The sequence below is a fragment of the Bos javanicus genome, chromosome 29, assembly GCF_032452875.1.
Source record: "Bos javanicus breed banteng chromosome 29, ARS-OSU_banteng_1.0, whole genome shotgun sequence".
Lineage (NCBI taxonomy): Eukaryota > Metazoa > Chordata > Mammalia > Artiodactyla > Bovidae > Bos > Bos javanicus.
Window position 1 is genome coordinate 38,645,919 of NC_083896.1, and position 17,052 is coordinate 38,662,970.

Sequence of the window (17,052 nt, forward strand, 5' to 3'; positions counted from 1 at the left end):
GAGTTTGAGCAAGCTCCGGGAGTTAGTAATGGACAGGGAAACCTGGCATGCTACACCCCATGATATAGCAAAGATTTGGACATGACTGGGAGACTGAACTGAACTGAACTGATGTACAGAAGACATCAGGGAGCAGAGAGAGGTCTTTGGGGTCCAGTGAAGCCTGTGGCCGTGGTGGGAGTGGTGAAAGATTTAGGTGGAAGGGGAGGCTTCCCATCCTCTTGTACACATCCTTGAATTCAAGGCAAGGAGCACAAGATTTTGAATATGTTACCAAATATTGTTTTCTAAACAAAAACAAAAACAAAACAAAACACTGTTTTCCTAAGGAGTGAGAAGTTGGACTAAGTCTGTTCTCTAGATTTTACTGAGGGGTGTGGAAAGGATCTGGAGTGGGCTGAGTCTGCAAAAATTAGGTGACCAGTTGCTGGAGGGCCAGACTTATGGTAGACATTCTGCATTAGACGGAAAACAAATCCAGGGAAAAAGTGTCCCTTCTGCAGTGTACATGCCAAAGTATCACATTGTTTCAGCAGATGACTTCAATGGTGTTTTGGGGCAAGCAAAAATGCATGATGGGTTTTTTGCTTTTGTCAATTCCTGTGGGTAGTTAAATGACTAAATGTTTGATTATTTAATTGCATGGATGGAATTATGCTTGGGGAAGGAAAACTAGATGAACTCCACACTTATTTCGTCATTAAACAACAAGCATAGGAAGGTTACTAAGGCAAATATTGGTAATTTAAACATGAAGGGCTAAATGCGGAAACATTTATTTAAAAGGCTGAGATTGAACTGTACAGGTTGCCATAGTTGTTGCTATGACAAGTAGCCATAACAGCTACTTGTTGCTACCCTGGATATGTGGGAAACTGACAAGACAGCATGAGCCTTTACAACTATCCTTGCAGTGTGATTTCAGGGGAGAAGTAGTTGACAAGGAAAGGCTGGTAAGGCTGAAGAAGGGAGTGATCTGAGCCAGTAATCATTAGCTCTTGCGGGAGCCCAGAAAACAGAAGCATCGGCTCAGTCAGAGTTCTGGGTCAGGGTTCAGAAATAGATGTGATTTGGCTTGAATCAATATTTAGCCTTGGGGATGGCAGCCATAAGCTCTAAATAGATTTCCTTCTCCTACGTGGCAGAATAATTCCTATTTGTTCCAGACTCAGGAACTCAGAAAGCCCTCTCAGGGCCACTTGCTCTTTGCAGGCACACATGCAATCTAGAAGGTGGAATCATCATCATGGTGCCCATGTTCCAGATGAGAAAACTGAGGTTAAGAGACTTTATCAAGATCAAATAGCTAAACACGTGAAAAGCTAAGCACAAACCCAGGGTAACCATCCTCAAATTGTGTGTTTTTGCTCCACACTCACTGGCAGTGGTGGGTGGTGATCTGGAAGCAATGCTTAAGCAGAAGAAAGCAATTTTCAGGCTTCAATTCAAGAAAGTAAGGAAAACCACTAGAACATTCAGCTATGACCTAAATCAAATCCCTTATAATTATATAGTGGAAATGAAAAATAGATTCAAGGGATTAGGTCTGGTAGCCTGAACAACTTTGGATGGAGGTTTTTAACATTGTATGGGAGGTGGTCACCAAAACCATCCTCAAGAAAAACAAATGTGAGAAGGCAAAGTGGCTGCCTGAGAAGGCCTTAAAAATAGCTGAGTGAAAAAGAGAAATGAAAGGCAAAGGAGAAAGGGAAAGATATAATCAATGGAATGCAGACTTCCAGAGAATAGCAAGGAGAGATAAGAAAGTCTTCATAAGTGAACAGTGCAAGAGTTAGAGGAAAACAATAAAATTGTAAAGAGTATAGATCTCTTCAAGAAAAGTGGAGATACCAGAGGAAAACTTTATGCAAAGATGGGCACAATAAAGGACATAAAAGTCAAAGACCTAACAGAAGCAGATGAGATTAAGAAGAGGTGACAAGAATGCACGGAAGAACTATACAAAAATGGTCACAATGAGCAGGATAGGGATGATGCTGGCATTACTCACATAAAGCCAGATATACTGGAATATGAAGTCAAGTGGGCTTAAGGAAGCATCACTACAAGAAAAGCTAGGGAAAGCAATGGAATTCCAGCTGAGCTGTTTAAAATTCCTAAAGAATGCGGCTGTAAAATGCTGCATTCAAAATGTCAGCAAATTTGGACAATTCAGCAGTGGCCACAGTGCTGGAAAAGGTCAGTTTTCATTCCAATGCAAATGAAAGACAATTCCAAAGAATGTTCAACCTATCATGCCATTGTGCTCTTCTCACTTGATAGCAAGTTAATGCTCAAAATCCTTCAAGATAAGTTTCAGCAGTACATGAACTGAGAACTTCCAGATACACAAACTGGTTTGAGGAACCAGAGATCAAATTGCCAAATCCATTGGATCATAGAGAAAACAAGGAAATCCCAGAAAAACATTTCCATCTGCTTCACTGACAATGCTAAAGCCTTTCGCTGTGTGGACCACAACAAACTGTGGAAAATTCTTTTTTTTTTTTAATTTAATTTTATTAAACTTTACAATATTGTATTGGTTTTGCCATATATCAAAATGAATCTGTCACAGGTATACATGCATTCCCCATCCTGAACCCTCCTCCCTCCTCCCTCCCCATACCATTCCTCTGGGTCGACCCAGTGCACCAGCCCCAAGCATCCAGTATCATGCATTGAACCTGGACTGGTGACTCGTTTCATATATGATATTATACATATTTCAATGCCATTCTCACAAATCATTCCACCCTCTCCCTCTCCCACAGAGTGCAAAAGACTGTTCTATATATCAATGTCTCTTTTGCTGTCTTGTATACAGGGTTATTGTTACTGTCTTTCTAAATTCCACATATATGCCTTAATATACTGTATTGGAAAATTCTTAAGGAACTGGGAGTTCCATATCACCTTACGTGCCTCCTAAGAAGTCTCTATGTAGGTAAAAAAGCAGCAGTTAGAATCATACATGAAACAACTGAAAGATTTAAAATTGGGAAAGGAGAATGACAAGGTATACATTCTCACTCTGGATATTTAACTTATATGTAGGATACATCATTCAATACGCTGGTCTGGATAAATCCCAAGCTGGAATCAAGATTTCTGGAAGAAGTATCAACACCCACAGATATGAAGATAACACTACCCTAATAGCAGAAAGCAAAAAAGAGCTAAAGAGCCTCTAGATGATGAGACGAGATGAAAAAACTAGGTTAAACTCAACATTCAAAAAGCTGTTCACAAAAAGACACTCAACATTCATGGCATCCAGTCCAGCCACTTCATGGCATATAGATGAGGGAAAAGTGGAAACAGTGGCAGATTTTATTTTCTTGGGCTCCAAAATCAATATGGACCTTGACTGCAGCCACAAAATTAAAACACACTTGCTCCTTGGAAGGAAGAAAGGCTATGAAAAACCTTCACAGTGTATTAAAAAGCAGAGACTCACTTTGCTACAGAGGTCTGTAGTGTCAAAGCTATGGTTTTTAAAGTAATCAGATACAGATGTGCAATCTGGACCATGAGAAATGGTGAATGCCAAAGAAATGAGCTTTTGAACTGCGGTGCTTGAGAAGATTCTTGAGAGTCCCTTATACAACAAGGAGATCAAACCAGTCAATCTGAAAGGAAATCAACTTGTGACCCCTGCTGTCTCAGCTGAGGCATCTACTGAGGGCCTCCAGGTGGAAAGAATGGATGCTTCCACTGCAAAAGTACCTAACCATGGCAGCTCCAAGCAAATAGTTTGTAGCCTCACCCATGGAGAAGCTCAGAAAGACTGAAAGCCCCGTGTACCCTGGGTCTCCCTATACATGTGTTGCATTCTCCCCAGCAGCACTGGATGCCAAGGAAAGGGGATTCTGGGCCCTGGAGGAGGGGTATGGCCCCACTGGGGCCATCACTTACCAACTAGGACTGGAAAGGACAGAGCAGGCATATGCCACAGTGACCTGGTGACTGGGTGTGGGACAAAAGGGAACCAGCTCTCCATGAAGTACCTCACCCAAACTCCCCTGGAGGAGAAGCCCAGTGATAAGATCATCTGAGATGGGATGAAGAGAGTCTATTTCATTACCCCTTATAATTCTCCTGAATGAGGAGGTGGTGGAGTTGGTGGGTCATCACAAACTCTTCCATGGCCTAGACTATCTACCAGTTGCTTTCTTTGGGGCTGCCTCTCCCCAGCTTCAGTCATATAGTTCTGGAGGAAATTGACAATCATGTGTGCTGCTGGGTCAGGGCCACAAGACCATGTGAAGCCAATCATAGGACCCCATGGTCCTGCCAGGATGGCTGATCTAGGACTGTACATGTGATCTGAGGTGGGTCATTCAGAGAACACCCTTGAACTCTGATGTCTTCAATCTTTTCTTTCTTTATTGGAGATGCCTTCAGGATATATAACCCTAGAGCAGGTAGCTTGGTCTCCCTCACTAGGTGTAGATGCCTTAATGAAGAAAGTTGTCAGGCCAAGACCATCAAAGAACAGGGAATGAAAGAGTGAGGGTGTGAAAGAGAGAACTGATGACTTCTGATTTCTTGGGTCCAATCACAGAGACCTTTTAATTTGCTCTGATTCTTGTGTCCTGGATTCCAAGAATCATTTCAATGAGTCTCTCCTTTCCTTGAAGCTAGGTGGAGGTGGGCTCCTCTCAACTGTGATTCAGACTTTGTTCTAGATCCTTCCCAATCATTATACCTCCCAGACTCAAACAGAGGCACCCGTTTGTTTCAGCACCATTACGAGTGAAACCTTTTATTCTTTATTGAGAATAGGGTGTCCAGACCACCAAATACAGTTCACAGGCATCCTGGGCAGGAGTACCCTAAGTGTGATTTAGTGTTTGCTCAGAGTGGCCTTACTGATTCCTGAACAATTCCAAGCATTTATACCACCTATGCCAGGACAATTCTGTCATTTCCTCTATCAAAGACTGAGAAAAACAGCCTCAAGAAGACATCACCCAGGATCCAGGTCTCTCTAGATGGCCTCACTTTGCTCTCTTGAAAGCTGGTATAGCAGTGGCCTCTAGTATCTTGGGGGAGTCAGAGACACCCACCAGTCAGCCTGAGCTCTGATGTGTGACTCCCACAAATATCTAGACCCAGCATAATTCTTGGTTCTCTTTCCCTCTTTTGGTAAGTATCATGGGATTTTCCAATTAGCAGGGGATATGAGAGTTCATCCACAACCAAAAAGGGCCAATACATGAGGTTGCCATGTGGAAGGGTGTGGGGGAGTGGAGGACTCGGAGTTGGGGACACAGAGGAATGATAAACAACAAAGTCCTACTGCAGAGCATAAGGAAATATATTAAATATCCAGTCATAAACCACATGAAAAAGAATAAGAAAAATATATATATATATTTCTGTATGTGTATAACTGAGTCACTTTGCTGTGAAGCAGAAATTAATCCAACACTGAAGATTAGCCACACTTCAATAAAATATTTAGAAAAGAATAAGAGTGTCCATAGTTCTTCTCTCTCCCTATTTCTTTCCTTCTGACTCCTGCTCCTTGTTTTCTCTGCAGAGAATGCTGGTTCTCCTCCTGTGTCCCCACAATCCATACTTTATTAAAAAACTTTATTTTGTATCGGAGTATAGCTGATTAATAGTATTCTGAGTTTCAGGTGGACAGTAAAGTGACTCAATAATATGTATCCATGTATCCTTGTCCCAAAGATACCCCTCTCATCCAGGCTGTCATATAACTGAGTGGAATTCCCCGTGCTACACATTAACTCATTGTTGGTTATCCATCTTAAATAGAGCAGTGCCCACAACACATTCTTGAAGACTTAACTTAGGAACTCTGGGAAGCTTCCTTCAGCCTGCAACTCACCCTCTTTGGCCACTCCAGGCTTGGGTGGGTAATGTACTCTGATTCCCCATCCCCACCGGTGAGTCCGTAGCCCTCATCACCCCGAGTAAGTCCCCAGTGCCCCAATGCAGAGCACCTTGGGATGCCTTTTGCATGGAATCCAGTGCAATTTTCCCTAGAACCAAGCAACCCTCCATATGGCTCCATGAATTTACAGTTTTAGAATTCCTGAAATTCCCTCCCTTCCTCAAAGCCTTCTTTGAGCCCATCAGCCAGCTCTGAACTGCCCTAGGGAGCTGACATGAAGCCTCCACCCTGTGCTGGGGCTGAGCAGTCACTGTGCACCCTTTATTCACATTAACATCCAGCCTCCCCACAGAGGGGTCAGGTATCCCAACTCACAAAGGGGGCACCCAGCCAGAGTTAGGGGAAGATGCATCCGAGAACTAGGGTGACCATGTAATTTATCATCCAAACCAGGAAAACTGTGAGAAGGGAAGGGAGACTGTTAATCCCTATGATGAGACAGCACACTGGGACTGTCCCCAGTCATTCTCCATGTCACATGACTTATTTCAAGGACTGCTAGAGCTGACTTTCCATGTTCATCCAGCTGAGGGTTCAGATAGAACTGAAGCTCTTTGAGGACTGATGACCTGAGTGTTCCCATCTCCTTGTGACTCCCACCATGCCAGCATGGCGTGGTGTCTCCACATTTATTTCAGGATGATCAGTGTCCCACACGGCCCTTTACTCTCAGGTGGTTCGTCTTGTGGGAGGCTCTGGTCAGCCCCAGGGCTCAGCAGCATCTGCAATAGTGTGAGATGGCCTGAAGAGGGCGCCCTCCTCCCAGCAGCAGCCCAAGGTTTCCTGCAAGTTCCTATTTGAGAACCACCCGTCAGGGTTCTCCCCTCATCTTGAGGATGGAGGCTTGAGCTGGGACTGGGTAGTTGATACCATTGATGGTGAAGATAATAGAGGGCAGGGTATTGTCCACAAAACATGAAACGTAGTGCTGTTAGAGAGGGAGGGAGAGAGGTTGGCCCTGGATCCTTCTTGGGGTTGGAGACTGGCAGTGACCCTGGGGCATGACCCCTCACCTCGGACCCCTGTGGCATGGCGCCGCTGAGCTTCTGGATGTTATTGACCAGTCTTCTTGGGCCAAGGATCAGTGATGTTCTGGTATCAACAAGGGCCTTACAGCAGCTGGAACAAACAATGATCTTTCTTTTCATGGAGATGCTGAGAGACATTATGACAAAGCAGGTCAAGGTCACTCTGAGTCTCCCCAGAGCTGCCCCCTTCCCGACTGTCTTCTAAACAGCCCTTTGTCTCTTGCCTTCTTTTCCTTTGTTCCTGACACGGCACCTTCCTTGACATCCTTGAATGCAGTACTGGATTACACCAGGCTCTTTTGCACCTTGACACAAGCTGGTCTTCCTTCCTAGAGGAGCCCCTTCCCCTTTGACAAGCAAATTTCTTCTCATCTTCCAGATTCCATGGTTTCAGGGAAGTCTTTCTCCCGGTGTTTATCAGTCTCCTTTCTTGACAGTCTCTGTAGACACTTCCTCATGTCTAGCATGTGCCAAAGTCACAATTCACTATGTATGTGTCTCATTTCCTGTGCAGCTACCTTCTTAGATGTGAGAGCATGTTTAATTCTCATTGCCTCCCTAAAGTGCCTGGCAGACAGTGGATGCCCAAGGCTTATCTGTTTAGTGAATGAATGAAGACTGAAAATAATGAATGAGAAACATTCAGAGAGCTGTATCTTGTGGGGAACAATAACAGGTCAATCGCAGAGTGAAGATGGAGATTCATGAGGGCAGCAGATTCTCATAGTGGTGGGAGAGAGGGGCTCCTCTGGGAGATGGTGTCTGCCAGCACTGTTTCTACAACCAGCTCAGACCCTGAGACCCTGGCCAGGAAATACATGACTAGCCCACAGAAACTCCAAAGGACGGGTCAGCTTTTGTCTGAGGGTATCACACAGAATCCTATCAATTATGCCTCTTGTCCTCAGGTCACTTCTGGATCCCACTGTCCTGATTCTTTGTTATAGCCTCTGCCCCACTGTGTGCCCATGAACGTGTGGTGTCTTTTTTATTAGTTGCTTTCAAGTCTTAAAACTTCAGCAAATCTCTCTACACTGCTCAGTAGTTGCTCCCTTAGGAGACCAGTTCTCCCCATTTGCTCAGGACTTTCCCCATTTTTAAAATGACATTTATCTGTGCTGAGACTCTTCTATGTCCCAGGTAGCCCCGGACAGTTGGTCATCTTATACCTCTGTTTAGGCTGGAGAAATTCTCCCTGATCCTCTGTTCAACACACTGTAGAGTCCTCCATCCATGCTCCATGCCTCACAGGGCAGTGGGCACAATCCTCTCCCAGCTGTACAGACCTCTCTGGACCCATTTAGGACCCTGTTCAGAAGGCCTGGGGATTATGAACCCATTGGTTTTTTGCATATCTATCTGTATGTGTGTTTGTTTGTATATGCGTTTGTATGTGTGTTTGTATGTGTCTCTGTGAGTGCTTGTGTGTGTGTGACTAGCTATGCATGTTTATATGTGTCTCTGTGTATGTTTATATGTGTCTGCTTGTGTGTTTCCATGTGTCTATGTGTCTGTCTGTGTCGTTGTGGGTGGTGTATATGTCTGTGTGACTGTGTGTATGAGAATGGATTTGTGTGTGTATGCCTGTGTCCACGTACCATAGTGGGAGCATCACTTGGGCTGACCCTCAGTGGAAGAGGTTGCCGGTCCATGTATACACTCCAGTCGCCCACTTTGATCAATGATATCCAGTTGAGCGCTCCCTGACAGTAGGATTTATCTACCCCACCAAACATCACCACACTGCCTTTCGCCCTGCATATGTAGAGAGAAGAGAGGAGGGGATCCTTGGAGGACAGTAACAACAGCACTGTCTGAGAGCTTTGCTGGTCCACCCATCAAGGCCCTAATAAGGTCCCAATACAGATGCAGAAATTGAGTGTAGGAGTGATTGAGATCAAGACTAAGGTCAGTTCCTGGATAATGAGTGTCACAGAGGTTAGAAGCTGAGTCACCTGGCTGCGCTCCACCCACTGTATCTTCTGAAGATGCCCTACCTCCTGCAACCTGAGTGCTCAGACACACTCAGAGGACACGGTGCTGAAGCATAATGGGTTTCTCCTTGTCTAGCTTGTCATTTTTCAGGAAAATCAAAGCCTGGGAGTTCTAAGGGTGTGGGGTCAGGTCACGCAGAGTTGGCTCCACTGGCCTGTGACCTCTACTGTCCAAAGGGCCCCACACTCAGAAGGGACCACACCTCTGTTCTCCACATGTGTCTTCAGCAAGGCCCTTGCTGACTGCACCTCAGTTTCCTCATATGTCTCATGAGCTAATTAGACCACCTGCTGCGTGGGGTTGTTGCAGGATTAAACCAATTATTATCTGAAATGCTTGGAACAGTCTGTGAATATAAAAGTGGGTGCTTTCCCCCTCTCTTATCGCTCCCAGCAAAATGAACCTTGAACTGCTCGTGGGCAGAGGAGCTGCAAGTCCACACCTCAAGCCATTCTCTGGGTTAGCTAATTTGTTTGCTCATGTGTCACCATGCGCACTGCCTCCCCCAGAACATGATCCTGTGGGTAAGATGGCCAATGTCTATGGGAGTCAGGCTAGGAAGGGTCCTGTCAGATGGTCCTGCATCTGTTTTGCAAAAAGGGGTCACTCCATAGCCAGTCCTGACTCAGCTTCTCTTTAAAGTTTCCTGAACGGTCTCATAAGCAAGAAATCCCTTCATGCTCCCAGATCTATAGGCAATGCTGAAGGTCTCTTGGATAGGCCGGAAGGTGGAAGACTTGTAATGTCTGAACCTAACTTGTTTAGCTGCAGACACAAGAGATGAGTGTCATCAGGTGCCAAGAGTGGAAACAGGGTGACAGGGCAAGTGAAGGATGATCCGGGTATGGGGTGTCTATACTCACAACAGGCTGGACTGCGGCAAAGGAGGGAGGGCATCCACAAGTCAGATAAGCCTGTGTCAAATATAACCTGGAATTCCTGAAGGGGTATTCCAATGGTGATGTTACCTTCATAGAGCATCTACTGAGAGAAGGAGGGAATGGGTTAGTGCAGAACTGGCTACCATCTATTCACAAACTGATGTCTCCTTCTGGGTGCTATATATCTCTTGAGACCACTTTCCAACCACTATGAAGCTCACAGACTTGGATCACAGAGGTGCTTGCTTTTGATTTTTTTTTCCTATGCTACATTGTATGCAGGGTATTGATTTTATGACCAGGTGTTGAAGTAGTACCTCCTGCATTGGAAGCACAGAGGCATAACCACTGGACCTCTAGGACTGTTGTACACCCAGAGAAATCCTGGTGCCTTCATTTGAGAAACTCTATAGTCTCTTCAAACCCGGCCTTAGCACCCCTTTCTCCAGGAGGTCCTTCTTGATCAACCCCAGCCACTCCCTCTAAACTCCAACATCCAATCAACAACAAACAAGTGATCCTTTCATGTGGCATGTATTTACTCTTTGCCTATCTCTCAGGCTGGCATGGGCATTCTTGGAGACAAAATAAGCCCTTTTTCTAATCTGAAAACAGTAAGTGCTGTGTTAGATTCTGATGGTCTTACATGGAATACAGGTTCAGCAACTTTTTACTGCTGTGGTTCTTGCATCTGTGGAAACTGAATTTGTCTGCCTGGTTATTCACAATTGCTTTGCAGTCGGTTCTACCTTCTGATCAGAAATGTTTCACTCTTTATCTGTAACTAGTTGACTGCTTTAGTTCAGAAGGAACTGCTGCTGCTGCTACTAAGTCACTTCAGTTGTGTCCAATTCTATGCAACGCCATAGACAGCAGCCTACCAGGCTCCACAGTCCCTGGGATTCTCCAGGCAAGAACACTGGAGTGGGTTGCAATTTCCTTCTCCAATTCAGGAAAGTGCAAAGTGAAAGTGAAGTCGCTCAGTCATGTCTGACTCTTAGCGACCCCGTGAACTGCAGCCTACCAGGCCTCTCCGTCCTTGGGTTTTTCCAGGCAAGAGGACTGAAGTGGGTCACCATTGCCTTCTACTCAGAAAGAACAATCTCCTTCAAACTAATGACACATCTTTGACACAGAAATGGATGTTTACCTGCCACCTGGTAATTTCTGGGCCCAGTCACCAAGACCAAGAGTTGAGGATGATAGTGCTTTCTCCTCTGTGTGGGGACCCTGTTGTCCAGTTTTTCTGCCTCTTGCAGGAGCCCCAGCCCCAACATCTCACATGGCATCTCCAGATGAGCCCCAGTGCTAGGCTATAGCACCAGGGGACGCTTGGATCACCTCACAAAACACTCACATCCATGATGTTCCTTAGGGGGTGAATAATTATATTTGAGCCACGAGAAGAAATCTGAGACAGTCTGTAAGCATGTTCCTTGAGGAAATTGTTCATAATGTTTTTTTCACTGAAGGTATTTCTCATGGTCTTCACTTTCCTTAAAGGTGTTCTGTCACTGAACATTTGACAAAGAAAACAAAGAAGATGCTACAATTAGCTGTCAGTGTTAAGGTATAACTGTCATTGTAATGGCACTGTGTATTTTCTCATCATTTTTATGAGTCACCTTATTATAAGAATTTTATGCATATTCCATGGCAAAGACGTAGGTTTGAATAAAGATTCTGTTCTGTAAAGTTGGGTAAGCCATATGACCATGTGGGGTCTCATTCTCCCCTTCGGTAAAATGGTGGAATGTAATGACTCAAACTCTCCAAATAGAATATCTTGGGGATAAGTGAAGTGATGGATATAAGGCACCTGATAAATAGGAAGTCTCAACAATGACAGCCATTAGCATTTCTGTTGCCATCCCACTGTATCCTTCACATAGAAGCTCAGGGAAGGAGGTAGAAGGGGGACTCTTATCCTATTTTACAAGGGAGGAATTTGAAATGCAAGAGGCTTGTGAATTGGCTGTGGTCACAGTGCTTGTCAGATACAAAATAATGTATGAGTAGCTCTCCCAATCTTTCTCCAAGTTGAAAGAGAAGACAGAGTTGAAAGAAGAATCCAGGAGATAGGGAACAAGTTCAGAAAATGTAGAAATTTAAAAGAAAACACAACAGAGAGAAATCCACTCACAGAGACTTCTAAAGGGATGGAGAGATAAATGATAGTGATACAGACATAGACATATACACACACTGAAGTATAGAGAGAACGAAAAGGGCATGCTAAATAAAAGGTAGAAAAGTGCTATTCCACAGGACCACACCTACATCTGCATTGACTGTGCACTGAACAATTGCAAGGAGTTCCAATTTCAATAGGTCATGACATGACTGGACCACAGAGTTGTGCAGCTATGCAAATCTACACCAAGAACCTTGGGTCCCACAGTTCCTATAGTAAAGTACTTAGCAGGAAAGGGTTGAATTTTAAGATTGTCAGGGAAATATTCCATTCTGTTCTAAACCTGCTGAGTAGAAGAATAATCAGATGAAAAGAAAAATCACAGAAAGGAAGATGATGTGGTGTAGAATCTCCATCCATACATGACTCTGCAATCTGAGAAGGCCACCAGCCCGAGGAGGACAAGTCATTTCATGCTTCTTTCCTGGCTCCAAGGACTCAGGAAAGTTCAGGTTCTTGGCATGTAGTGGTGACCCAGAGCCCCTAGTTATATATGTTCTGACATGCCCTAGTTTAGGCCAATAGGTCTGAAACAAACACAAAGTTCTCGATAAAATCTTTACCTTCATCATTGTCCTCGGCTAGTGGACTTTGAAGCTTCTCAGAATACAGAGAATTGAACTGTAATCTCTTCCTTTAAGGTTGGCTGGAAAATCAAACTGATCTGCACGGACATCTAAGAAGGGAGAACCTTGCCTACTTGGATTAAAAAAAAAAAAAAAACTGCTAAGAACATCATAGAAATGGACACTAAGGGCCATGCTTGACATTCATCGTTTCATGTCATCTTCCTAGCCACTTCATGAGATATGCATTACTGTCTTCATTGGAGAGGAGATTGCTAGGAGGATAAGTTGTCAAATGGCAAAGTGAAGACTTCAGGGACAGCCCAGGGACATACAACTGGCTTTAGGTAGTGGGTCTAATGGCCGACATCAGGGGCACCTATATTGCCAGTCTGCGTCAAAGATTTAAGACCGAGCAGTACTTCAATTCCATTTTTTCAGTATTGGAAGAAATGTCATATGCATCCACAAGATATTTTATAGCATCCAACAAATGTACAAGGAAGAACTGTGTGCTAGGCTCTGGGTTAAAAGTTTCAAAGTCAAAGTTGATGAAGACAAAAGTAGTCTTTATCTTAAGAGAGCTATCAGTCTAATTCTCACAAAGTCATGGTCCCTGGAGGCAGGAGATATGATTATAGGACTAGGTGGCCATATTGAACCATGGGCAACACAGACCTTACCACTAGGAGCAGCCTTTCCTCCACTTCACCCATGCTGGAAAGCAGGCCAGTTGGCCATGTTTTCAGGAGAATCGGAAGTTTGGGTATTTATGTACAATCTACTGATTTTAATGTTAGCAACTAATTTTTTTCCCCAAAAACAGTGGGAATGAAATATCCACAGTGGTGTGCTGGAATCAGCCTTCAGTCTCTGCAGGTTTTTATTTCTCACCTAGAGTTGGGAGTGCAGTGTGGACCGAGTAGAATTTAATTCATGTCGGTTGATTTAAAAAGAGACTGAACGCATATTCAACATGTGTGTTTCCTTTCTATTTATAAAGAAAGAACATCAGGGACATACAAACCAACAAAATTTAACTGCTGAAGGTAAATGGATATATTTCTGATATAATTTTCCCATAGGGTCTATGTCATGAAAAATTTTGTCTGCCAAACCAAACATACACAAAAATAAGTTTGAAACGTCTTCCCAATCAAAGAAGACAAAACAATTGTGACAGTCAAGGTAAAACAATCGTGTTTAATGACTCATCCAGGACTCCCAGGGCCTATTCCTACATGAGATCTATCCATGCCTGTCCCTTGAATAAAACAGGAACCTCTCCTGTTGCCAGGTGTGTTTAGATGGAGCACTGTGACTTAATCCGCATTTTTGCATGTTGCTTACATTCAGTTCTGGTGTTTAAATCCCAACAGGGGGAATATGACATCACTGACAAATGACATACATATATACCCTTTAAACTATGGTGTTGGAGAAGACTCTTGAGAGTCCCTTGGACTGCAAGGAGATCAAACCAGTCCATCCTAAAAAAAAAAAAAAAAAAAAATCAGTCCTGAATATTCACTGGAAGGCCTGATGCTGAACTTGAAGCTCCAATTATTTGTCCACCTGATGGGAAGAACTAACTCATTGGAAAAGAGTCTGATATTAGGAAAGATTGAAGGCAGGAAGAGAAGGGGAAGACAGGATGAGATGTTTGGATGGCATCACCAAGTCGATGGACATGAGCTTGAGTAAGCTCTGGGAGTTGGTGATGCTTAGGGAAGCCTGGCATGCTGCAGTCCATGGCGTTGCAAAGAGATGGACATGACCGAAAGGACTGAACTGAACTGAACAAATTGAGAACAAAGAGACTGATAAATCTAATTGCATCAAGCTCGTGACGAGCTGCCCATAACAACACATTACTTAAGTGGCTTTAAAATTCAGAATTATGACTACATTCAGAGTGGAATATCTTCTAAGGAAAAACAAAAATACTGCCCATCCAAAACAAAACCAAAGAAAATCAAAAGAAAAAAAGGAAAGAAATCTGAAACTATATTCAACAACTTATTGTTCCTCATAACTTCTGTTATTGTGACAGAATCCTATGCATGTTAACAGGTAAAAGCAAGACAGTACTTAAAACTAATGTTCTGAAGTAATCCTTTCAGTGGCTAGAAAAAGAGGTTCACACATACCATAAAGAAGTTTAATTAAAACTCTGCTATCTTAAATCTTGAACTGGAAGCAATTTTGTACCAAATAATTATATTCATTCTTATTGTATTTTTTTAAGGAAAATGTGTACTTCCTACTCTGACCAATGTAAAGCCTACAAGCAATGACAGCTTGATAACAGTGACTATTCTGAGGTCTAACATGTAGCTTCTAAATACGTTTCCTATCAGACAATGCATGGATTCTTAAAGAGATGGCTGATTTCAGGACTGGGTAAAGAAATGCACAAAATAATCTTGGGAATCGTGAAGGACCAGAAAGTTAAGGGGCTTCAAAGACCAATGGGGACTGGACAGAAAGTATAGGAATCCAAATGAAAAGACCAAATATCTACCAATTTGTTGGGCAGAATCATGTTTCTGCTTCTCAACACACTGTTTATGTTTCTCATAGCTTTCCTGCCAAGAAGCAAACGCCTTCTGATATCATGACTGCTGGCACCATCCATAGTTGTTTTAGAGGCTAAGATGAAGAAATCTGTCAGTGCTTCCACCTTTTGTCCTTCTATTTTCCATGAAGGATGAGGCTGGATCCCATGATCTTAGTTTTCTAAAATTTAATTTTAAGCTGGCCAAATGTGTCCAAATGGTAAAAGGCAACATCTAATTTGTTGCTGTGAGAGATTCCTGGGGCACCAACTCACCATTCTGAGCACTGAGAAAGGAAAATAATCATCTATATTTATGCTAATTTTGTTTCTATTAAGCATATGTTATGTAACTACAAACAGTTCCAGGAAAACAAGCTAGACTGTCCCTTCTAGGGGTGATGAGAGAGTGACGGGGAGCAGCTATAATACAGATGAAGCCTCACTCACTGGCCTACAGCTCACCTCCTGCTGTGGAGGTCTGGTTCCTGATAGACCGTGGACTGCTGCTGGTCCTGACCCACTGTGCTGGTATTGTGGATTCATGCTCTAAACCCAATTGTGGGACATTCTGTAAGACAAACCACCTTGCTTCTGCCCAGTTTCTGAACAAATAAATGGCATTATAATTGGGAGAGAAATAGTTATTTAGTATTAAAGGAGAACAACCAAGTGCAACATATGACAACATTCTTTCAATAAACTGTGAAAACTGCTTTTTGAGAATCAGGGACATTTGTACATGGACTGGATATTAGATGCTATTTTTATTGGGAACAAATGAGCATTTTTTTCACATCCTATCATTTTACCCCAAATACTCATTATATATTTTGTGAAATGGTCATCTTGTCCCTAAAACACTTCAGGAAAAGCAAATAAGGAGTAAAACAGTGAATGAAATGACGGTCTGTCTTGATTTAAAAACAGACCTGTATAGCTGCTATGGATTGAATTGTGTCCACTTTGACTCCCAATGTGATGGTATTAGGAAGTAGGGCCTTTGGGAGGTATGCAAGTTGACATGGGGTTTTGATGGTGTCCCTCTAGATGGGATTACCCTCTCCCCCTCTTTTTCTCTCTTATTTTCCCTCTTCCTCCTTCCCTTCGACCACCACAAATGAGAACATAGCAAGAAGAAAAAGATCTGATGCAAGTCAAAAATATCTTCACCCGGAACTCAATTGTCCACCACATTGAAGTTGCATAGTCTCTGGTCTATGAAAACCTGTGGGACTAAGAGGTTAGTTTTGTAGTTATTGATGCCAAATGATGAAATATAGGGTTCATGACACTCTTCCTTCTTATATTTGTTATGTTTGAAATAGTTTTGTAGTAAGAAGTTTATAGAATGAAGTTTCTGTCTTAGTGATACCCTGAGGGGCCCAAGATAGCAGATTTAGACAGGTCCCCAATGAGTGAGTGTTTGGAGGACCACATGCTCCTTGCTCCAACTCTTCTCTTGTCATCTGAAAACCATCCCCCCATACCTGACAACCTTACCTCCAACTCTATCTGCATCTCCACTCCTCTGCTAAGCTACTGAGTCATCTAGTTGGAGATCTAGATGATTCAGGACAGGATCTAGAAGGAGAAGGAATGCAGACATTTTTAGAAAAAATGATCTGGGCAATCCTCTTCTTAGTTTTCCCTTCTTTATTGCCATCTGCAAGTGAGGGATAGGGCCTGGGTAGAGAGGAAGCCACAAGTGAGACTGCATGGATATTTGCAGAAGGGAGGAGGAATTCACAACCCAATAAGCAGGAGGTGGGCAGCTGCCCAGGACCCAGGAGGGAAGGAAGAAGCACTGGGAAAAGAATAGTGCCTACCTGAGGGGCAGATCTCCCTGAGTCTTCCTGTTAAACTTGGAGGTTGTGTCCTTCCTGCTTTAATTTCTGCTCCAGA

General features: G+C 43.4%; 1 pseudogene; it reads right to left on the bottom strand.

Annotated features, from left to right (window-relative positions):
* Positions 1 to 4,908: 4,908 nt before the first annotated feature.
* Positions 4,909 to 12,439, bottom strand: LOC133241708 (pregnancy-associated glycoprotein 1-like; annotated as a pseudogene).
* Positions 12,440 to 17,052: the final 4,613 nt, after the last annotated feature.